Source organism: Ceratotherium simum, chromosome 6 (genome assembly GCF_057802395.1).
Source record: "Ceratotherium simum simum isolate JZ-2026a chromosome 6, ASM5780239v1, whole genome shotgun sequence".
In the NCBI taxonomy this organism is placed as follows: Eukaryota; Metazoa; Chordata; class Mammalia; order Perissodactyla; family Rhinocerotidae; genus Ceratotherium; species Ceratotherium simum.
In genome coordinates this window covers 71,903,431-71,927,791 of record NC_141905.1, presented here as the reverse complement: position 1 = coordinate 71,927,791, position 24,361 = coordinate 71,903,431, and the positions used below count along the sequence as shown (strand labels likewise).

The 24,361-nt window shown below is 47.3% G+C and overlaps 1 protein-coding gene across 30 annotated transcripts in view; it reads right to left on the bottom strand.

Moving 5' to 3' along the window:
* The window catches only part of TCF7L2 (transcription factor 7 like 2), a 193,608-nt gene that overhangs the window by 126,488 nt on the left and 42,759 nt on the right, over positions 1 to 24,361 (bottom strand). The window lies entirely within an intron of this gene.

The following is a 24,361-nucleotide window of genomic DNA, read 5'->3' as shown; positions in this document are numbered from 1 at the left end:
TTCTACTCTAACACATGGATTCCTACAGCATTTAATAAGCATGTGCTCTGTGTCCAGAGTGGACTAGACATTCTGAGACCTAGAAAAGTCATCGAATGGAGAAAGCCAAATACGGTATGATTTCACTCATCTGGAAGATAAAACAACAACCAAATACATAGATACGGAGAACAGACTGGTGGTTACCAGAGGGGAAGGGAGTGGAGGGAGGGCAAAAGGGGTAAAGGGAGACATTTGTACGGTGACAGAAGGCAACTAGACTTTTGATGTTGAACACAACGTAGTCGAAATATGATGTAATCTGAAATTTGTTATAAACCAATGTTACCTCAATCAAAAATAAATAAATAAAATTTTTAAAAAGAAATCAGGAACTGTAAGAGATATTAGTACTCCCATGTGCATGGCAGCACTATTCACAATAGCCACGATGTGGAAACAACAACATAAATGGATATTTATCCATTGACAGATGAATGGATAAAGAAAATATGGTCTGTACTTATAATGGAATATCATACAGCCTTTAAAAAGAAGGAAATTCTGTGACATGCGACAACATGGACAAACCTTGAGGACATTATACTAAGTGAAATAAGCCAGTCACAGAAAGGCAAATCCTGCATGATTCCACTTGTAGGAGGTATCTAAAACAGTCAAACTCGTAGAAATAGAGAGTAGAACAGTAGTTGCCAGGGGTTGGGGGAAGGACTAATCAATGGGCATAAAGTTTCAGTTATGCAAGATGAATAACTTCTAGAGATCTGCTGTACAAAATCATACCTGCAGTCAACAATACTGTATTGTACTCTTAAAAATTCATTAACAGGGTAGATCTCATGTTAAGTGTTCTCGCCACAATAAAATAAAATTTAAAAAAAAGAAAGTCATCTAAGACCCAATCAATGGGACAATAAGCTCATGAATGGTATAGGAACTAACACAAGGAAGATAAGTAGAAACACGAAGAAAGATTTACTTCACAGTGACATGGTCCCACAGTTACCAAACCTCACTGGTTTGTTTAGAGAGATTTTCTCCTGACCATCTTTGGACCTGCTAAATCAAACTACCTGAGAGTGGGCCTGGGGGTCTTTATTTTTTTTTTCCAACTTGCCAGGTGACTCTGATGATCAGTCATTATAAACCATGTGTGCTAGGGCAGTTTCAATAAGAAGCATGCTGTATCTTTGCAGATTCCATATTACTTTCTCAAAGGCTCTCTTAAACCTCTAAATTGCTTGTGACTGCATCTTTTTTAGGTGGTCAAAGCAGATCATCTCCAAGCCCATTTTAAAAGAGAAGAAAAGAAAGTGAGGCAGAGAGAAATTACGTGACTTAGCCACGCAGTTACTAGGGATTCTGAACCAGAATGCAGAGCTTTGCTATTTTCAGGCCAGAACTCTCAAAAACTCCCAAAAGAGACTGAGTAGAATGGACAACGGGTCCCCCTCCAGTGGAGGCTAAACAAGATGCACAGGGGCAAAAGAAATGGTGCAGCCCCCACCCCTACACAAGGAGCCACTGGGAAACCAGCTCAGAGACAGATGTCGCCCTGTCGTGACCAAAAGTAACCCAGGACTAGCCATCTTGAAGTCTTCAGGTAGCCACAAGATTGAGCTTCCCTACAAAGGGCTGTGGATTCCAAGCACATGTCAGCCCTGCCATAAGCACCCAAGTTCCTGACCCATGGGTCACAGGACACGAAGTCACTGGAAGAACTTGAGAGGAAGAGCCCTTGCCCTCCCTTCTTGCTCAAACAGGTCACCCGGTCTTCAGCCTCCAGACAGGGCAGTGCAAGCTCATTCCCCATGGCCCGCAGAGGGTGACAATGAATGCTTGCATGCCACTGTAGGAACCTCGCATTAAGAGACAGACCAGAGACGACCGACCTTGTGGTCACCACATTTTTTTATTACTGCTTCCTATAAAAAGGCCAAGTACAGTCCTGTTAATTGGAATGTTTAGCTGCTGCCTGCTTCGCTACAAGTATGCTGCAGTGGATATAAGCACCTGCAGACCAGCAAAATAAGCTAGAAGACAGGGAGCAGCCTGGGGACCAGGTAGGGACATCACTGGGAGCTCAGCGCATATGGAGCATATTGGGATAAGAGTGCAGCAAGTCTTAGCCGATGAATGGATAAAGAAAATGTGGTACATTCATACAATGGAACATTATTTGGCAATAAAAATGAATACTGACACATGCTACAACGCGGATGACCCTTGAAAACATTATGTTAACTTAAAGAAGGTAGACAAGAAAGGTCACATGTATGATTCCTTCCATATGAAATATCCAGAATAGGCAAATCCGGAGAGACAAAGAGTAAATTAGTGATTGTCGGGCGCTGTGGGGAGTGACTGCTAGTGAGTATAGGAAGTTTCTTTTTGGGGTGATGAAAATGTTCTGGAAATAGTGGTGATGTTTGCACAACCTTGTGAATATACTAAGACCCACTTAACTGTATACTTTATTATTTTTTTTATCATTTTATTTATTTATTTTTTTCCCCCAAAGCCCCAGTAGATAGTTGTATGTCATAGCTGCACATTCTTCTAGTTGCTGTATGTGGGACGCGGCCTCAGCATGGCCAGAGAAGCAGTCTGTCGGTGCGTGCCCGGGATCCGAACCCGGGCAGCCAGCAGCAGAGCGCGCGCACTTAACCACTAAGCCACGGGGCCGGCCCTAACTGTATACTTTAAAGGAGTAAATTTTATGATATGTGAATTAGATCTCAATTTTAAAAATGAATTACGAAAAAAAAAAGAATACGCCAAGCCACTTGATGGTTATCACATTCATTTCAGAGACAAAGCAAGTGGGAAAGAACACACAGACTTCACCCATGATGCCCTAATGAGTAAAGAACGAACAGAAAAACAAGTGAACCTATTCTTTTAAAAAAATCATACTCTCGGGGCCGGCCCCATGGCGTAGCAGTTAAGTGTGCACGCTCCGCTATGGCAGCCCAGGGTTCAGGGGTTTGGATCCCAGGCACAGACCGATGCACCACTTGTCAAGCCATGCTGTGGCGGCGTCCCATATAAAGTAGAGGAAGATGGGCACTGATGTTAGCCCAGGGCCAATCTTCCTCAGCAGGAAAAAAAAAAAAAATCATACTCTCCAAAGCTTCTTGGGAAACGAGCAATTTCCAAATGTGATTCTGGTTGGTGTTGGATGTTAGGGAGGGACTGTTACAATGGCAGAGGAAAGCCAAGACTTCAAGAAGGGCAGGAAGAGCCTAGTATACTCTGGGTTAAAAGTGCTGATGAAGAAATAGGAATGGGTGATCACTGTTTCAAGGCATATGGCTAAAAACAAATTGAGCAAGCAGTTGAGTCAACAGAACTGCAGGCAGCTCAGAAACCTGAATCCTATGGTCCATTCTCTACCATCCCGTGGCCTCAGACAGGTCATGATGGCTCTGCACCTCTGTTTCTCTACCTAAAAAATGAGCATGAAATTGCTTGCAAAGTCTCCCGACTGACTTCCTCACCATTTTTCCAACCTCAGAGGAGAAACTGTGTAAATGAAGTAAATGAAAAGAGTTATACAAGGTCCAGGATAGTTACGATTTGCCATTTCTTCCTCCAACTGCACAGGGGATTTAAAAGCCAGAAGTTACAGGTCTACCCTGTAAATTGTTAGCGATGTAGCCATCAGATGACCTTTGAGAGGTACAAAGCCAGATAGTAACAGGGTCCTGGTGACCTGGAAGGGTTATTTTGAATGCATGAATCATCAGATTGCAGCAGATATTAAAATCAAGAATGTCAAAAAATTCTTTCTTTCTCCATGGCCGTAAGCTATCAAGACTTGGACTTTTCTGATGCGGTTCTCCTCCCTATTCTGTATTTCTTCCCCCAACCCACAGCAACAAAAGACAACAAAAGTCTGGCAGTCAACAATCAACCAATTAACGTGCTTTAGTCGGTCGACATAGAGAACCAAATGCAAGACAGACCTTGGCTCAGGTCCTCCAAGTCGAACTGAAACTGTGAACCGCGCTGCATTTTCTTCCTATTTTTTTTCCCCTTGTCACATTTGAAGGAGGTCGATGGCTCCAGCAAGATCTCCCTATCCAAATTTTTATTGCCCAGTTCTAGCTGTGACAAGCATGTGGCGATGCTTCATAATGCTACACCCAGGAAGCCACAAGGCCAGCGGCGCCTCTGGTTAATTTTGCTTGGGGACGAACAAACCCCGGAGCCAGGGTGAAGATTTAGTGAGGCTGACCTTCTGGAGTCCCCTGACCCCCCTGCACACAAGTCTTGCTGCCTCAGCCAGAAGCAGCCTGCCATTCAAGTATCATCTTGCTGTAACAAATTACTCCTAACCCAGGATTATGGCTCTTTCCAAATCCCTCCTAGAGAGCAAGGAAATAAACATTCTCTCCCAGGACTCTGCCCAGTTGTTTCCCCTGTTGGTAATCCTTGTCTCTATTTGCTTCTCCTACAAGCCTTCGTCTGGGAGGTCTGCTAGACCATTCCGGCCCACTTTCCTTTCAGACATAAGCTGAATGTCTCAATTGTCCGTTAGGCACAGTAAAAGATGAAGGCAGGCTTTCTGTCCTGAGGAGACTCACACAATAGTTCCCTTTGCCCACACACTTCTCATCTGACTGCAGACTCGACAGGCCTAATCCCAGTCACTCAAGGAAGTCCACACCCCAAACTCCTTCCTAACGTTCCAGAGGGACGAGTGATGACGGGTCGCCATAGAGCCGAACGGGTCAAACTCCACACCATCACAGGGAAGTAGGGCTGCCCCCGCTAGGGAGAGTACACCATCTGGGGATAGGTTGAAGGGCGGCGGGAGGAGGGAATGGGGGTGGGAGAAAGATCTAGAAAGAATAGGCAAGCTAGTAGGCTGTAAGCAGGAGAAACTGCCTCTGACCCCAGTCTGTGGTTTCCTTTAATAAACTACCAGGAGATATTTCAAGCACAATAACCCCATTTGGGGAAGGAAATACAGTTCTGTCCACTTCCAAAGTCTCCTCCGAAACACCGGGATATTCCAGGCACTTCGGACACAGAGGGCTGTTTTGTGTTTTTAATTGTATACATAAAGCAACCAGTATACGCCAAGAAGCAAAGAGCAGAACAATGGATGTTATAATCAAAGTGGGTGATTTGAAGAGATGGGGATCTTAGGATTATTTTACACGAGACTTTCTCCCTGGAGAAGAGAAAAAGAATGGTTGACAGCACACTCACTGACATATTACCGGCTGGGAGAGAAACTTTCTGAAATAACCCAAAGGCACTGAAGAGATAGAAATACCCCCATCAAAAATACCAAATCAAATTCCTGTTTCCAAAAAAAAAAAGGAACTCCAGTTAAAGCAATGGAATTAGACAACACAACTCATTCTGAAGTGAGCACCACCTTAATTCTCTCATGTGTCGGCCCGAGCTGGCCACCCTCCTCTCTCTCAACAGGGCCATGGAGCCTCTCTAAACCAACATGTTCTCTGCTTTTGTGGTTTTAGTCTTTAAAGGGAACTTGGCTTGGGAAGGCGCAATAACGATCTGAAGCTAACCACTTAGCTCATTAGTATGTCATCTGGACAGGCAAAATCAATTCCAACAGCATCAAGTTTGGTTATTCCCTCCCCCAAAGGTCTGCACTATTAATAGCAAGCAAGTTTCCCAGGCTTCAGTTTATTTGTAATCCCAACCAGCCCTGACCACGGAAACTGGCCATCTCCACTTCCAGAGCTCCCAGGGATCTGTGACGGAATGTCAGGTCTCCCCTTTTTGACAGCAGCAGAAAGATGCGGAAGGCAGGCTGAACTCAAAGGAAGTGGAAACGATTCAGGTCAAAGAGGACTTGAGCCCAGGAAAGGGCCGCGTAGTCAAGGGGAGGAACTAAGTAATGTCTCTCTACCCATCTAACCAGTTCCTGTGCTCTCTCGTCCAGGCTGAGCTAACCCTATGGACAGAGGTTGCCATGTTATCTCCCCGTTGTGGAGTCAGGTGACAGAAGGTTCCAGAAGAAGCAGGTTGGTTAAAAATGAACTCAAAACCTAATTCAGACGGAGGTGGTACGGTACAGCAGAATGGGTAAGAGCACAGGGTCAGGAGCTAGAAGGCCTGGGTTCAAATCCAGGACCTGCGGCTTGGTTCTTCTGGGGCTTTGGACAAATGGCTTCGCCTCTCTATGCCTCTGGACCCTTGCCTGCAAAGTGAGGATAGTAACATGGGGATAATAACAGTAGCTCCCTCTTAGGATGTATATGACTGATTAGCAGTATATTCACTACAAACCAAGCCTAGTTTGAAGTAGGAGATAGAGGGCTGACGGAGTTCATGTTCATGAAGCAAGCAATCCCACTGCAGGGAGTAAAAAGAGAAGAGAAGGTGTGGGATTCCTGTAAGTAAACGCAGTACATCACCAGACAGGCTGCCCAAGCAGGGCGCCTGATGAACAGACCAGCTGATAATGACCTGCCCTTACCGTCCACACACAAATGGGAAAGTAAGAAATTGTTCATTTGGGTATTTTAAATATATCCCTCTTCCTCTCGTTATGTACCCTGGCAAAAGGCTTGGCCTTGAGAATTCAACTCTAGCTGTTTCAAGTTTCCCCAACACCTGCATGAGGGGAAGCCAGTTTCATGAGGTCCCGCACAGGCTCTGCTCAGGTACAGGTGAACACAGTCATTCCAACACAGAGGTCTTCCGGAGTTCAGCCCCACTCGCTCTGCAGACACAGGGATACAAAGCGAACTGCAGGCAGCCACCATCAGACAGGGAAAATGCTGAGTGTGCAAATTCTCTCCAATGACAGTCCACGTTAGGCCTTTAACGCCAGCGTGCCCAGGAAATGCCCCAGGAGCCCCGTTCTGGTCTTCACAATGTCCCCTTGCTCCTTTTCCTTTGGACCACTGAGCCCCTGCTGGGTTAATCCAATCTACTACTATGAGGGCCCAAAGCAGCAAAACAGGAGTCTGGGGACTGCACGGGGACCAAGTTCCCTGATCACATCCTTAGGCAGCCACGGCCTGCAGTCAAACCCCAGGTCCCTAACCGTATTCACTCACAAAAATGTTCACTGTGTGCCTAACACGTGCCAAAGTGCTGACACCCAAAAGAACTGGGTTCTTGAAGAGAGGCTATCACAGCTGACCATCTAAAAGCAGGGTGAGCTCCGTCAACGGAGCTCTCTGAGCACTGGTTTCCTCATCTGTAAAATGGGCATATACACAGAGAGTCATCTCTCAGAGTTCTTGGAAGGATCAACTGCTGGGCCCAGTGCCTGGCATATGGTAACTGCTTAGTAAATGCTAGCTATTATATTATTAGCCAGCTATTATATTGCTATTAATATAATCAGAATCATCAGAATAAAACTCCTCAAGATATTACATGATTCTAAATCATCCAGGAAAGTAAATCCCCAGATATGTGCATTATCCAACACTTAAAGGGAAGTAAAACAGACTGAAGTAAAGCAAAGCGACTGAAAACACTCCTAGTTAACCAGCTTCGCCTCTCCAGATGACTCTCGGCCCCACTCTCCATTTCACTCATTCCCCTAGCCTTCTGGTTAAGTGGAATTTTCCTGTTACTGCAATTGGTCTCTTCTGTGTCTGGTCTCCCCTTGGGTACACCGAAGCTCAGCTACAGGCCTGCTGTTCTATGCCACCGCATGTCTCCCCTCCAACTGGCCCTCAACCTTGAAGAGATTTCTTAAATGCCTGAAAACCCCAGCAGAATTCTGATTCTTGCCTCTCCTGCTCTGCAAACAGCAGACTCACGAGGCACAAGTTGGCCCACAGAACAGGGGGTTGCAATGCATTCGGCTAAACCCAGCGGCAGCTGCTCCAGGGCTACCAAGAAACCACACGAAATCATCATCCAAAAGAGGTTTTACAATGCGCACAGAAGAAAAAGGAAAAAGGAGGGAAAAGTCTCCGAAAACACCAGCCACTTTTTCTCCCAGGCCATGACTTGATGTTTTTTTCCTCCTCTATCTTTCTTCAGAGATGTCAATAAGATTTAAAACCTCGCCTGTTAAAAACATTGCCTAAAGAAGGGATAGACAGTTGGGAAGGGAAAATTCAAAGAACTCCACAGTACCCTTGGCTTACGACCGTAAGGCAGAAAAACAAGGGGCAGCCATTTGGCACCCTGTTTGGGGACCATTGCCAGCCCCTGGTTCAGTCCAAAGACCAGCGTAGGTGTCCTCCTGCACCGACCATGTGCTCTGAGAAGGAGGAAAGCAAAGGTCCAGGCTGTAAACGAGCCAAGTGAGATATGAAAACACCCAGAACAAACACAAGTGGGGAGCTAAGTTTTAAGTGTGGTTTAAAAAGTGGGAAGTCAGACCAATTCTGGTGCTTGAATCCCAGGCCACCGCCTACTTCCTGAGAGGCCTCGGGCAGGTGACTTAACCTCTCTGAGCTTCAGTTTCCTCTTCTAGAAACCAGGAGTTCACAACAGCTCTCTCCATCAGAGTTGGTGCCAAACCATGACGCAGCAGTGGCTGACAACGGCACCTAGCATATGGTAAGTGCTCAAGAAATGTCGGCTCTATGACCATTGCTGCTGTTGTCATTAAGTTGACATTTGTCACATTTGGTGATTTGGGCAATAATGTCATGGATGCTTTTTTCAACACTACAGTTTGTCATCAGAAATTTATTTTCTAGGAGGCAGGAATAAAAAGGGAAGCTGTGTGGTAAGAAAAATTAAAAGAAAACAATAAGGAGTAGAAATCATCTAACATTTGACATCTGACTTGAGGAAATGCCCTCTGCTAAGTCCTTTACCCATTTTTCAGATGAGTTTTCAGGAAACCAAGCTGGGAGAGTGCAGGCAACCAGCCCAAGGTCACAGGACTTGGACGTGAAGGTTATGAGGGCAGGAAACATGTTTGTCTCCCTGTCCCCTGTGCCAAGCGTGAATGGTCTCTTTAAGCCTCATTTAACATTCGACAAATATTTATTGATGCCGGCTCTCTGCCGGGCATTATGCTGGGTATAGACACAGAAGAGAAAGATCACAGGCCCAAGAGGCAGGTGACCTGGGAGAGAATTCCCAGCTCTTACCCAACTTGCTAGGTGACGGTGGGCAGACATTTCATCTCTCTGACCCCCAGTTATTGTAAAATCACTTTCCCTGACCCCACCTCCCTCAGAGGGTGGATGCAAAGATTCCATTAAACAATATCTAGCCACTTGGCAGCTTTCCAGCAGAGCTTCAGGATTCATTCAAGATTGGTTCCCTTCCCTGTATCCACCACATCCCCTCTCGTTTCCCAAAACAAGCCCTGGTTAACACAGCCATAAAATAAAGACAATAGTAAGGCATCCAAAAATCACTTAGACTATAAAATATAATAGAAAATACTATAAAAACACAAGTCATTACTATTGTAGCAGTGCACCCTGCCTCTGCGTCCAGTTGCCTCATTGCCACTAGGAATTTGCTACTGGCACGGTCTCAGAAAAGCATGCTCTCATCAGGTGAAGCCAACCTGGTCCTCCAGCCTTGGAGGGGAGGGAGTGGGGGGAGAAAGGAGTTGGGAAGAGAGGGCAAAAGGGAGCTGAGCTGTGCAGGATGCCCGCATTTCCAGGCAGGAAGGAGGAGCACACAGCACTAGGTACAGACTGGATCTACACCTGGTGGCAGGGTGAGGGTAGGGAGGCAGTTCTGCATGCTCCTATGATGGCACCCACTACCTTCTTCTCAACTGGCTCCCCATCAGCATGGCAGCAACTATATCTGTCTCCCAAACCCCATATCAATCAAAGAAGCATTCCCAGGCCCCTACAGTAGGCCAGGTACATTCTGAGTGATGGGGACGCTCAGGTGAGTGGTAAGGCAGCGTCACTGCCCTCATTGACCTCAGTATCTTCAGGCAGAGAAGATTCATTAGTTAAAACAACAGAATTCACATACTAACTTCGAAAAAGCTTACCCTAGCCACAGCACTTTCCAATATTTTAAGAGGATCCATCCACTCACCACCTAGTTATTATTCCTGCTTTTAAAGAAGCTCAAAGATTACCATAAAGAAAGTAACCGAAGAGTTCTGGATTGTCAAATCTTTATTATAATGTAAACCTGCCTCCCTCGATGGCATCCACAGTTAAACCATCAGACAAATAAGGCAGTGGTTTGCTTTTCATTAAGGGGCAGGTGTCAAGCCTGGCTGAAATCCACGTGAAAAAAAATGTTGGCTGCCCACGTGACCGCGTGCACACCTGAAAAATCAATATATCCAAAACGCTCATCTATTTCTCACTTTAAAATAGAAAAAGAAGGGGCCGGCCCAGTCGCACAAGAGGTTAAGTGCGTGCGCTCCGCTGCGGCGGCCCGGGGTTCACCGGTTCGGATCCCGGGCGCGCACTGACGCATCCCATATAGCGGCATCCCATACAAAATAGAGGAAGATGGGCACAGATGTTAGCCCAGGGCCAGTCTTCCTCAGCAAAAAGAGGAGCATTGGCAATAGATGTTAGCTCAGGGCCGATCTTCCTCACAAAAAAAAAAAGAAAAATCAACTACCTTTAACAATGCATGGTGGGATTATGGACAATTCTTTCTAGCTGCTTTATACTTTCTAAAACATTATTTTAATCCTAAAGTAAAATTTTTAAAGAAAATATATTTTTCAGTAAACTATCAGATAGCTATAACTTACGTAAGACATAAAAGGTGAAAGGGGCTACCATGCTTGGTGACATTTAAATTTGGACACGGAAGGCTGGCCCCGTGGCTTAGCGGTTAAGTGCACACGCTCCGCTACTGGCAGCACAGGTTCGGATCCCGGGCGCGCACCGATGCACTGCTTCTCCGGCCATGCTGAGGCCGCGTCCCACATACAACAACTAAAAGGATGTGCAACTATGACATACAACTATCTACTGGGGCTTTGGGGAAAAAAAAAGGAGGAGGATTGGCAATAGATGTTAGCTCAGAGCTGGTCTTCCTCAGCAAAGAGAGGAGGATTAGCATGGATGTTAGCTCAGGGCTGATCTTCCTCACAAAAAGAAAAAAAATTTGGACGCCAAAACTCGACGGGTCAATTTTGTTTGCTGGGGTGGAGGCACTGGACTCGCTTCCCCAAAAGGATTCACGGGCCCCTAAAACCACTAGGGAGTCTTTCTAACAAACCAGAGACATGGTTTCCTGCAGTCCCTTGTGAGGACTTCTTCAAAGGTGATTCAACCGCAGGGAGGACCCTTCTGCGTGTGTGCCACTGGCCCCAGAAACCCACTCACTCTTGTGTCCCATCTGGACGCTGTTCACATTTCCACCATCACACCCATCATAACTTGACTCCACTTCCTGGTTCTCACGGCTGCCTCCCAAGGTCATGTCCTGCTCAGCTCTACCTCCAGCTCCTAGACTGCAGCTGGCAAAGACTAGGGGCACAGGAAGTGTACACTGGAAGAAACTGACGCCTGGCTGTCCACCCAGCAAGATCCTAACAAAGGACTCAGAACAAAGCCTGCAGGGGTGGCCAGCAGCCTTCCACCCATTCTCAAAACCAACATGTTGGGGGCCTGAGAAGACACTTCACTGCTCATCCCAGCGTTCTTGAAGACTGAAGGACAAAAAGAAGGCAGCAGAGAACAAGGCAGCACACCCCAGAAAGGCAATTTAATCTCCTCCCACATCTTAAGAGAGGCTAATCTCCATCTAGCACCTACTATGAGCCAGGCGCTGGTCAAACGCTTCCCATGGGTCATATAATCTTCACCACCACTGATGATGTAAATGTATGTTTCCTCAGCAGTGACGGGAGATGACTCCGGGGGAACGAATTAAATGACTCAATGTCTCTTAGCGACCAGTAGTTCATCCATCACCCAGCATTGGGCCCATGCCATAATTATGTGCTGACGACCCAAATGTCTCCTTACTCAGCTCTCTCGAGCCCTCTTAAATACATACATTCCTCGGTTTGCAAAGAAGATGCATTTATAAAGACCAAAGGTCTACACTGAACCTCTCTGGACCTCAGTTTTCTCATTTGTAAAATAATCATAAACATAACTCCATTTGCAAAGCTGCTGCAAAAAGTAACCGAGACCCAATTAATAGACCCAGCATGGGATTCAATAAAAAGTTGGTTCCCCTGTCTTTTTTCTGAGAAATAAGGTGACCAGGACAGGAATGCTTGGATTCCCCAATGGCTTGATGCTTTCTTAGGAGATTCTGCATGGCGCGTGCCCTTGTGGAAGGAAGGAGGGCATTGGGTAGAAGAGAGAAAGTCTGCAGTGACCAGAGAGGGTGTCTCCAGGTGGCCAGCCTTCCCCTCAGTTCAACTGCAAAGGGCCACATCCAAGAGATCCCCCTGCTCCCTCCCCCTTTCCAGCCAGGCTCCAGCCAAGGGGAGCAGGGTTCCCCGAGAATTTTCATTTAAAGGTGTCTGAGTCGCTACAGTAAGGCTCACAAAGAAGTCAATGTGGGCAGCTGAAGAGTACACCCGCGGAGGAATCGGGAACACAGGACGCTTAGCTCTCGCTCCATCACTGGGTAATTTCTCTGCTTCCTCATAGGTAAATGGGATATTGCCCACATCTACCCACCGTACGGATCCTTCATTGGAGCAGTCACGCCTGGCTCATGGAGGAAATCATTCAGAAAAGCCTCAGGCCCTGCCCCAGATGTTAGTACTCTGTGGACTCGAATCCCTCATGGTTTAGGAAGTCCTGTAAACTAAATCCAGGATTCCTGTAAGAAACTGCTCAGGTATAATAGACATATATCAATTTGCCGCTTCATCGCAAACTAGGATTTGAGTATTACTGGCTGTTCCACATTAATAGGAGACCAGGAGTGGAAGGTAATATGTTGGGAGTTCAGGGGAAAAGGAAGTTGCTAGTACAGAAATCAGGAGCTCTGCTAGCCAGGGGCTCTTTGCAAACTGGAGACAAGCCTCAAGAATTGCTCAGTCCTCTGGGCGTCTGAGCCTCGGGGCAAAGAAACACCATCGAGTTTACAGAACACCAGGCAGCAGAGGCTGCGGGGCTCACACCCGTGAGGATGTCAGGATCTGGGGGCAGCGGTGGTATTTATTGAGAGTACAACTGTTTCTGATTAGCTGAGGGCTTTTCTTGCGAGGGGATGCAAATCATTCTGATAAGCAGATGGTAAACCAAATCTTCATTTCAAAAATGACTGGCCCAATGATTTTCCTTTTCTCCCTCCCCAGACCCCTCTCCCCTGTCAATAAAGTAACCCCAGCAGCCGATGAATTCAATTCCAGTCTAAGAAAGCTGGGGTGAAGAGAGGGCAAAGCACCAGAGAGCTCCCCCTTGGGACTCCTTGCTCTGCCCCGAGCTGCGGGGTACCTGCTTCAGCATGCCAAAATTTTATGAAGAAATGAAATACTGACATGCATACACACTTGAGGCCCACATGAATCAATCCAGAAAATTCTACCATAGCGAGAGATAATTCTCAATCCCTACCCTGTCGACACAAGTACATCTAGGTCCCCAGGAAGCAGATTCCTTAGCATTAATATCAAGAAATCAAGTGAAATTTAAACTAAAAACACAATATGCGAAGCACAGGCAAGCAGGACCGATGGCAAACCGCCGCCTCACCCCAGGCCCCACAGGCAGCCCTGATCACCCAGGGTTAAGAGACTCCCACTCTGGGACCACAGTGAGTCCGTGTTCTTTCACATCACCTATCCACAATCTTGGGTAGACGATGCATTCATGATTATGATCCCCTCACACTTTCTTCAGTTTTGTTTTTTTATACAGAAAGCCCATCAGGCACAAAAAGAGCAGCAGAAGGAGTGGGCCTGGCACAAGGCGAGAGGGGCTGCCTGTTCTGGTTCAGACTAATAAGAAATACTACTACTTTGCGTTTCTCTGGTGCCTCTCATCCGAGGATTTCGAAGTGCTCTGTAAACATTAACTAATTATTCCTCCAGAATCCTGAGGAGATGGCAGGAGCAAGGGACTGACACAGCCGGGACTCACAAAAATTTCAGGATGTCTAACACCCAAGGATTCCAAACTCTCTCCAGGACAACGCCCCTCAAGACGGGAGAGGGGAGGCAGGAGCAAGGGGACGGGCAGACGTCGCCCTCAGCTTTCTCTCTGGCTCTAATCCCAACTCCGTGGCTTCCTCAAGGCGATGAGAGCGTTACTAAGCGCAGCCATCAGTGATAATAACTAGGGGTGACCACATAACGCCTCATCCAAACCAGAGCACTTGTAAGAATAAAAGGGGGTGCTGTGAATAACTGGCATAAAGGGGAAAAGTCCAGCCAAACAAGAGACTGACCCTCGTATGAAATCCACTCATTTCAGGATTAAGGCTCAGCCCAGGGCTTCCTGGACTCACGCACTGACATAATCAACAAGGAAAGCTCCGAGTGCCAAGTGTGCACTTCCGTTCTAGAAGCATCATCGAGTCTTGAAATTAAGCCCCACAGAAGTACCACCAGACAGTCTTAACCTGGTTCCAGCAAGAGTGATATTCAACATAGGTAACCACCAGCAGATGGCCTTCCCACGGGACCCATCAGGGTCCTGAAGCCCCTACTATGCCCTTTATACTTACCGGATCATGAAGATTTGGGAGGGAATGCAGAGAAGGGCATATTTCAGGATGTTAACCCCAGTGTTTCAGCTGAATACTAACACATTCCATGCCGAACCACCCCCACTACGAAGAGGCCCGGCTCTTCTAGGGGCCACTCCCCAGGTGCATGCACCTCTGTTCTCACATGCGAACTCTACTAGTTTCTGCATCCAAGTCTAGTTTCAGGAACACACTTATGGGTCACAGAGAGAGCTGAATGCAGCGAGAGCCGCAATCAGCACTTACTGGTTCTCACAAAGTCAAAATTAACAAAACATGAATTGCAGATGAGCATTATTTTTAATAAAAATGTTTTGGTACCTTCAAATACTTAAAGTAATCCCAAAATAAGCAAAGTGAATATTCCTTAGACGAAAAGAAGCTGCAGAAACAAACAGGTTAGCCAGGCAGGTGCTTGTATATAAATGACAGGGCTTCTACAGAACCTAGATGCAGCAAGTTCACCGGCCCTCTGCTAGCTCATTACTCAATGCCGAGCAAAGCCCTTCATCATAGAGAAAAAACAATTTCGGTTTGGGGTCCTGACCAAATTACCTGTAATTCAAAAGTCCCGGGGATCCTCCTGCCTAAAATGCTTCTGCTCTCAGAACCCTGCCTTCCTTTCCCAGGCCTTCTCGTGAGTTCAGATCACCATCACAGCAGCACACTGCGGTACCCCACCCCCAGCCCCTAGAACTGGACCTGGCCTGCTGCAGGCGTTTGACAAACATTGCAGACTTCATGAATAAAGTAAGACAACCATTGAGATGCTTCTCAACTCTGCTCCAATCTGTCTCCTACATTCTGTGAATGGAGCAGTCAGTCCCCTGACCATCCCACCCCCTAGAGCAGTGTTTCTCAATCATTCCCACACACTGGAGTCACCTGGGTATCCTTTAAACATACTGATGCCTGGCTCCCATCCCCCTGGAATGCAGTGCGACCTGGGCATTAGGATTTTAAGTTTTCCAGGCGATTCTGCTGTGCAGCAAAGTTTGGGAACCACTGCCACAAAGACTCACACTCAAGGTGTAGCAGCAGCAGCAAATGCTGGGAGCTTGGGAGAAAGGCAGACTCAGGCCTACCCCAGGCCTGCTGTAGCAGAATCTGCATTTTAACCAGAGCCCCCGAGGATTCGAGCGCCCATTAGAATTTGAGGGCTCTTTAGCACACAGCATTCAAGGCCCTTCGTGGTAGACTCCTAAACAACTTTTCTAGCTTCAGAACCATCCACCACCACCACTGCATCTGTTGCTTCCCTTTGCACACACTACTCCAGATACGCCTTCTTTCTGAGAACTCCGTGACGCAGTGACGGGGATGCCCTTCCCCGATGTCTGTGTAAAACTTACACCAAGGCTTAAGCGTTCAGATACCAAATTCCTTCTAGTCTACCACGAACAATTCCCTCACTCCCATCCCATCCCATCCCATCCCATCCCATCCCCCCGTGCCCTTAGCCATTAAGCATAGTCCAACTAAAGCTGGGTCTCTTCAGGGTAAGGACTAATGCTAGGGCGAGGGCATGGACTCTGGAGGCAGATATACCTGGATTCAAAGCAGCTTTCCACCACAGACTATCTCAATGACCTTGGTCAAGGTGCTTAAACCTCTGTAAGCTCCAGCTGTCTTGCCTATAAAATGGGGAGGATACCACCTACCTCCTTAACCGCAAGAGGATTAATTCAGATGATGTATGTAAAACGCTTAGAAGACAGCCTGGTGAATGATTAGCATAAGCGACTTAGAATGCAATGTCTTGTTATCCTAATACAGTAGTTCCTAAACCTTGAAATCACTTAGAGATCTTTACAATTACCGATGCCTGGCTCAGTGGGACCTGGGTATTGGGGTTTTTATAAAAGCTCTCCAGGTGATTCATATGCGCAGCATATTTGGGGAACCACTGTCCTAATACATGAGTAGGAGCTATTGTCACCAAGAATGACTTAGACACACACCCCTCTGCACCTGCTCCCCTGTCCCTTCACCTGGTTGCCCCACCCCAACCACTCTCACTAGAAGGCCCTGCCCAGCAAACACAGAAGCAAACTTCTATAGGACTCTATAGGAAAATTCAAAGTTCCCAAAGACCCCAAAAACCCCCATTCTTCAGTCCCCAATGGTGCGTTCCAGCAGACCAGACAGGGGAACAATGAAAATGGAGCCCACAGGGGCCCACAGGGTGACACACAGGCATACAGTTAAAGGAGACCAAGCAGAGATGTAAGACCCCCAAGTGAAAGGTAAATGGACGCATGTGCTCATCTTTTATGGTCTCCCTTAACTACCTAAAAGAACAGTCCATGCTACCGAGTAGGTCTGGAGAAACCCTTTCATCTCTCCCACGCCTCTCCCCCCAGGAGACTCTACGGGTTTTCTTAAATGTATGAAAGGCTCTGTCCAGGAATGCTAGCTTCAATTCACCATCCTCTGAGGAACATGAATTGAGAGGCTAAACAAATCTGACAATGGCCCTTTACAGCTTTAAGCACTGGCAAAAAGCGCCCATCCCAGGGAAGCTGTCTGGGCACCCAGCTCAAGGGGTTAAGGCAAGTAGTAACATTTCTCCAGTAGCAGCATTTCCTCAACACCCAGGATGTGTCCCTGAAGCTCTGGAAACCCCTCCCCAGAGCTGGATTCTTATATTTTCTGAGAAATTTCCAGAAGCCCACACCCACCAGTGGCGGGAACTGCCTTTTCAACAAGGCACCAAATCAACGTGTATAATGAATGCAGCTAAGAGTCCCAAGGGCTGAAAACCTAGAACCATGAGGTATTCGTGCCAACAACTCTGATCAAGAGGTGGCAGGGATTTGCCTAGACCTTTCAGAAGGTAACTCAACCCGGAGAGATGGCAGGCTGCTCCAGGCCAGCTACACCATCCACCTCGAAAACTGGTGACAACCTGAAAAATGGTGAGGACTCGGAGAATGCATCTCCAGATTTAGAGCGGCAGCACGAAAAACGATGGAGGAGGGACGCACCCCATCCGGAATGAATTCTAGTCACTATAAAACTTTCCAGAAGATTTCCAGAAGACTAAGACCACTCCATGTGCAGAATTTTGAATCCACTCGTGAGCTGAGCAGGGGTCAGCTGGCGAGGGCTAGGTGTCAACAGATGCCCAAACCTGCAAGCTAGCAAAGAGGGAAAGGAGACTCTCTTAAAGCAGTGTTTCCTGACCTGTGGGGCTACCAAGCATGATTTCAGCTGGTACAAGGTGTCACTTGAGTAGTTACAGGATTCTGTTAATGTGAATTAGAAAAAAACAACTAGCACATCAAACTTATAATTTCACAGATGCTAAGGCTTACAGCAAGGCTGAGTTTAAGTAAGTGAATCAAATATATGAATGCATCAAATAAATAATAGTGCAGGTGGTATACAGTTATGCCAAAACTCATTCCCTCTTGTGTGAGGATGAGAGAAGCCTGGGAAACCACACTAAAGAAATGCAACAGGAATTCTGGTTGCACAGTGCTGACATCATCAGGGTTGAAAGGCCCGGCAGAAAGGAGAGGCACAAGCGCCCTGCAGGGAGACAGGTGAACGCAAGGAGGGCTCAGAGGGAGAGGGGAGTGGCGGCTCGTGATGCTGGATGATGACAGGAGCAAAGCTCTGAGCACACAACAAAAAGGTACCCAAAGCAAGCGTGGGGAAGATGAGCAGTCTAAGACACTGTCCCCCAAAAATGAATCATTTGCCAAACAGTGTTGAGGCTGGGATGTGTTAGAAAACCACTCAAACATGGCTTTGGATGAAAATCTAAAAGAGGAGAGTTGCATAAAATGTTAAACGAAACAACCACCAAACAAGTGTCCACGAAACTCAGCGGAGAGACCAGGCAAGGAGACCAGTGGGTGCTTTCACTTTTGCTTCGATGTAATTCCCTCTCCGGCGCTCGGGCCCGCTGCCCTCTCAGCGCTGCAGCGTCTGGGCTGCACACGACTTCCCCAAGCCCGAGCCAAGCTGCCTGCCTGCGGCCTTCTTTGAATTCCATCAGAATTCGGAAACACCCAGCTAAATCGGGAACAGTACGTGGTACAGAGACACCACGCCGAAAGGCAGGCAGACAGCAAACCTCGAACAGGGGCAAGGAAAACTTCTAGAGTGCTGATCCATGGGGTCACCCCCTCTCTCTGGGCTTCACCTCCCCCTCCCTACGTCCCCTCCCCACATCCTCTCCCCATGTTTTCACCCTTCCAAGGAAAGGAGGTGAAGGGGAAAGAAGATCTCGCTACAGCCCGAAGTCATTCCAAACGCAAATGAAGCCCTTTTACAATATTAGGCTCCATTTCCAGGAAAATGTGGTGGAATCGCTGTGTTTACTTCAGCCTCGGTGATGCTGCCAGGACGCAGCACAACCTTCAGTCAAGCTATTAACTTGAACGTTGAACTTCACAGCCTGGCTGTCTTCCTCAGCCTTCCTTTTGATGTTACCTCCAAAGCAAAAGATCAAAGGCTTTGAGTGTGGTGAGGGGAAGTCCCAAGCTCTTAGCCTACCAGCCTGTGATATATGTTAAAATCCTGGCCAAGAGAGCAAGCAGGAGAGGGAGCCTGCTCCAGAGAGGACTGGGGCGGGCAGGGGGTGCAGGAATAAGGCTGGACAAGAAATGGGGTCACCTGTGACACAGACATCGGGGACAATGACAGTCCATGTGCTTGAAACATCTCCTATCTAGGAACACACAAAACCCCCAAGAATAAAACCGCCTTGGCAGGCATGGTACCCCCCCAGCACACACACCCCTAAAGGAGCCAAACACTGCTCGCCGTGAGCCCTTCTCCTTTACAACATACCCCCTATCCTATCATCCAAACAACTGGAACTGGGGTCTGCTGTGCACCAGACACGGATGGCCCTGCTCTCATCTAGAGGGAAAGCACATGTTAATCAAATAATCACACCAGGCAATGATGGTCACAAACAGAGATGCCAACGCTGCAGGGAAAGGACTGCAGCTCTAAGCAGGTGCAAAATACAGCAGCTGCCACAGGTGTCCCCCTGAGGTTGGGGGAGGGGGGGGTCAAGGATGGGAGAGAAGAGAGCAGGCTGAGCTGTGGGGACAGCATGCACGGAAGACCTAGGTTGGTGTGGGAAGGAGCAAGAGGGTGGAGGAACTGAAAAGGGCAGAGAGGTAGACAGAGGCCAGCCCCACAGGGCTTCCAGCAGCAGTGGGGACTTGAGTGTCCCAGGCAAAGTGTGCCCTACGCTTTTCCACCTCTAATGCTTTGACACCTAGATGAGATACAAAAAGCATTCTTATAAAGAAACATCCAAAGATTCCAACAGACTGGTATTTGACAGGGAAGAAGGGTAAGAAATTAAAATTAAAACACCAATGATGATTCTGTGTATATGAAATTCAAAAAGAGAAAAACTGTACTTATAAAAATCAGAAGTGGTTCTCTCTGGGAAGGGGCACGAGAGGGCCTCCGGGACACGGGTGGAAAATGTCCTTTATTTTGATCTGGGTCGTGGTTACATAGGCGTAGGCATGTAAAAATCATACAGCTGGCTACCTGAGGTCTGTGCACTTGAAGTTATACTCCGATAAGTAAAGAAGGGGAAAAAGACAAAGGTTAAATCAATAGACCTTATCGCCTGCTCCTCCAGTGTGGGAGGGTCCGGGCATGGACAGCTTCTGGCACACCACAGTGAACCAATTCTTGGGCTTTGCTTGTTCTGACCCAGGAAAATGGGCTTGAAATATAAAAACCAAAGTTTCAACTAAGAAAATAAACAAGCCTATCTCTAGCCCCTTTCCCCTTTTAGAAACAGATTTTTGGCTAAGGGGATAAAATAGAGAAATTCTTGTGGGATAACTTTCATTATGGACAGAATGTTCTGTTTCCCAATTTGCTACATCTTCTGAGTTCCATTTTATTTTTTACAAAAAAAGTCTCTAAAAGGAATCGGAGGTCCTTAGCGCCAAATCCATCTTTACTCTCTCCAAATCTAACAAGTTCTTTCTCCCTTCCCCTCACCTCTCTGGAACATTCCTGTTGGCCCCCTTCTTCTCCTACCTCTGTGGGTCCCCCTGTACCAGCCTTGGGTTTTATTTCCCAAAACATTTAACAGCTATGTTCCACATTTAGACAATAACACCGTGGCCCAGACTCTGGTCAAAAGAAATCAAGTGTGACAGAGGGGAACCACCAGATCCATCAACCAAAATCCGCACCCAAACCAAGAGTGGTTTCTCCTCTCCTTCCTTCGGATTCCAGGCAACCACTCCTCGATGACAAGGACAGACACTGAAGAATGACTTCCTCCTGCTTCCCCCGCCCCATCCTCTTCGCAGACCACCTCTCGGGAGCAATCCTTACCCCTCAGTGCAAGGAGTGGTCAATCAATCTCAAAACTCGAGCAAAACAGGGCAGCAGGAATGTCAACGAGGGAGTGTGACAACCGCAGAAGCAGCCTGTAGCCAAGCAGTCGGGGACTTTAGGAATCACTGCTCTCAGCTGGAGGGTCATCAGGGGTGAGAGCGTTTCCAAAAGCGAGAGCTGAGCCCAGCAGATCACACCAAGGAAGAACCTCAGAGTAGGAAAGGATTTAAAATTCTGCCAGTTCAAGCTCCATTAAAGCCCAGCGAGATGGGGCACCTCCTCTGCAGTGACCCTGCCAGCTAATGCGGAGACGGACCTCAGGCCCATTCTCCGAGAACCAACCTTTCTCCCAGCACATCACCCAACCCCCGCCATGCTAACCGGACAGTGGAAGGGTCCTCTGTTCACACGTTCACCCGGTGCCATCAAAATGATCAAACGGCATGTCAGACCATCTACAAGACCACCTTGAGCAACAAGAACCTCATTCATTCATTCATCCATCTTTGGCCCAATACTTGCCAGGTGCCAGGAAATATGACTAGGGTTGAAATGTCATAAAACAGGGCCGGCCCTGTGGTGTAGCGGTTAAGTGCACGCACCCCGCTGCTGGCGGCCCGGGTTCAGATCCCAGGAGCGCACTGATGCACTGCTTGTCAGGCCATGCTGTGGCGGCATCCCATATCAAGTGGAGGAAGATGGGCACAGATGTTAGCCCAGGGCCGGTCTTCCTCAGCAAAAAAAGAGGAGGATTGGCATGGATGTTAGCTCAGAGCTGATCTTCCTCACAAAAAAAAAAAAAAAAGAAGAAATATCATAAAACAAAGGCCCCCATTCCCCTGAACCACCACGGCTACGGAGGCTCTTGTAGGAAGACATTCCAAGGGATCAAAAACAGGGTTTAAGAAATGGAGCTGTGCAAAGACACACGGCCAAAAGTACACTTCGATTCAGTGTGGGAAATTTCATGTTAATTGCCTGAAAACACATGGTGAGTCACAGCTAGGAGAAGAAAAAGGCCATCTCAATTCCAGACAGGGAATTCTTCCCGTAAAAAAGTAGGATTTCTAAAAGGAGGATTCTTATTTCATTGCAGCCAGCTGCCATCGCTGATTTGTGACATACCCGGACTCTATTAATCTCTCAGTCTGAATAATGACCAAAGGACCTTCAAGTGCCACTGTCCACTGAGCTGCTCTTCTCCAGGGGAAGGACTAGTTAATGAAATTAATTTCAACTCTAACTTCCACACTCATCTGCAGCTCCTTCACGGCTCCCTCAAATACTGACGTAGCTCATCCAGAGTCTACGGAGACCAATACCTCTTCCGGCCTCGAATCCTCCCCGCTCCTCCCCTACTCGGCTCCTCTACTTTCCTCCCACAGTGGCTCACACTATACTTCCTGCCCCAAACGACACCCCACCCCAGAGCCTTCCCCAGTCCCTGGCACTCCTCCTACAGATCAAAAGTCCACGCTCTCCTCAAGGAACCGGGGAAATCTCTTCTCACTCACAAAGTACAAAACAACTGATTGATCTCCGGCAATCAACTTCCTCTTTCTCCACCTCTGTTTCTTCAATCTGTGAAGTCCCAATGGTTTACCAATTCCAGGCTTTGCTTGATTCTTTCAGGCCTAAGGGTACCTAAAATGTCTCTTGAATGCGCCCATTCTCCGGGTTTCCCACATAGAAGGCAAGCGACCGCGTCCCGGTGACCTGTGGGCGTGCATGACTTCCAGCTCCAGCCTCTGTCCACCAAGCTCAGAGCCATCTAAAAGCAGTGGTGGTCCACCACCACCTCAGGGGGTCTCGGGATTTAAGTCAAGTCCTATCACTGACACTTGCTGCCTGTGGAACCTCAGGCAAGTTCTCTAACAAAAGCCACAGTCAGGTTCCTCTCCTGTTTAATGAGAATCCCATCTACTGGCCTCAGAGGGTTGGAGAAGGGACAATGACTGGGCTCAGTAGCTGGCACTAAGTAGGTTATCTTAGATGAGTTCCCTCTCCCTCTCCCTACTTGTCCATAAAACATTTGGTAAGTTACTAGAAACAAAGCTAAAAATGGTTCATCCTGGGAAAGGGGGTCAGGGAGGGGAGGGGAGGAGGAACAGAGCACAGCCATTATGTCTGAGCCCAAAAGTGACTCTAGAAGGCATCTAAGTCCAATCATGGAGACCATCCCCAGGCCATGCTGGGGCTCTGGGGACAGCTCCACAAAGCGGATGCCACTGACACCACATGGGTGGTTGGAAACAAAGGTCCTGGCAGCCAAAGGGTCTCCAGGGGCACATGGGTGAGATCCCACAAAGGAAGAGCATCAAAAAGAAGGCCCAAATCAAGACCTGATCACACATCAGCTGCAATAAATAATGTTTGCTCAAAGGTGGGAGGGACAGAGAGAGGCCCTTAGTGGAGAAGGCCTACTGGCATGGCCAATGTTGAAGAAAAGCTTGTTTTGTATGTTACACAAAGGAGACATTGTTCACAACTGCTTTGCCCATATACATAATCAGGGCTGCCTCTGGTTATTACATAAGTCTCTGATGGCTTAAGATTCCCAAAATTAATTTCTTTCTATACTTATTCATATATATATATATGAGTAAGAACATATTCATATATATATATAAGAATATATATAAATTCTTAAGAATATATACTCATATAAGAACAAAGGCTCTAAAATGAAATTTAGAGATGAGAAAAATTTACAGACATATCAAATTGTTAAAAGTGGTTCTATCTAAAGAGGTGAAGAACCTTGACCTCTTCATTATGCCCCCTTCAAAGAAAAAGTGGAGGGTAATGTAATTTTTATTTTCTTTTTTTCCGAAGAGAAAGTCTCAAAATAAAAGCAAAGACAATTTTAACAGAGCCATTAAATAAATCAGATTAAATTCTTTTTCCTGTTGGATCTAAGGACCATTCACGAGCCTGCTTAAATCTTGATGTTCCCATAACCAACACCAGGCATGGGGCACAGATGAGCATCCCCCACAGTGATCCCCAGGGCAGCATGTGTAAGTATCCTTTACTGAACACAGAACAGGAAACACACACACACACACTCGCTCACACCAGACACTCCACCAGGGATCCTCGATCTGGGCACCACTGACATTGAATAATTCTTTGTTGTAGGGGGTCTGTCCTGTGCATTGCTGTATGTTTAGCAGCATCCCTGGCCTCTGCCCACTAGAGGCCAGTAGCAGCCCCCAAGGAGTTACAATCCTAAATGTCTCCAGACATTGCCAAATGCCCCTGGGGAGCCAGATCACCTCCATTTCAAAATCGTTGAACTAAATAATTTGGACCCAGCAGCCCCAAGGAACAACAGAGAAGCCAAGCCCCCAGCCAGCTTTCTTGTAGCCAGCTCATGTGGCACACGGTGGGCACTCAAAGACCAGTTAACTGAACCAAAAACATCTCGGTCTGAAATCAGCCACCCTGATATTGT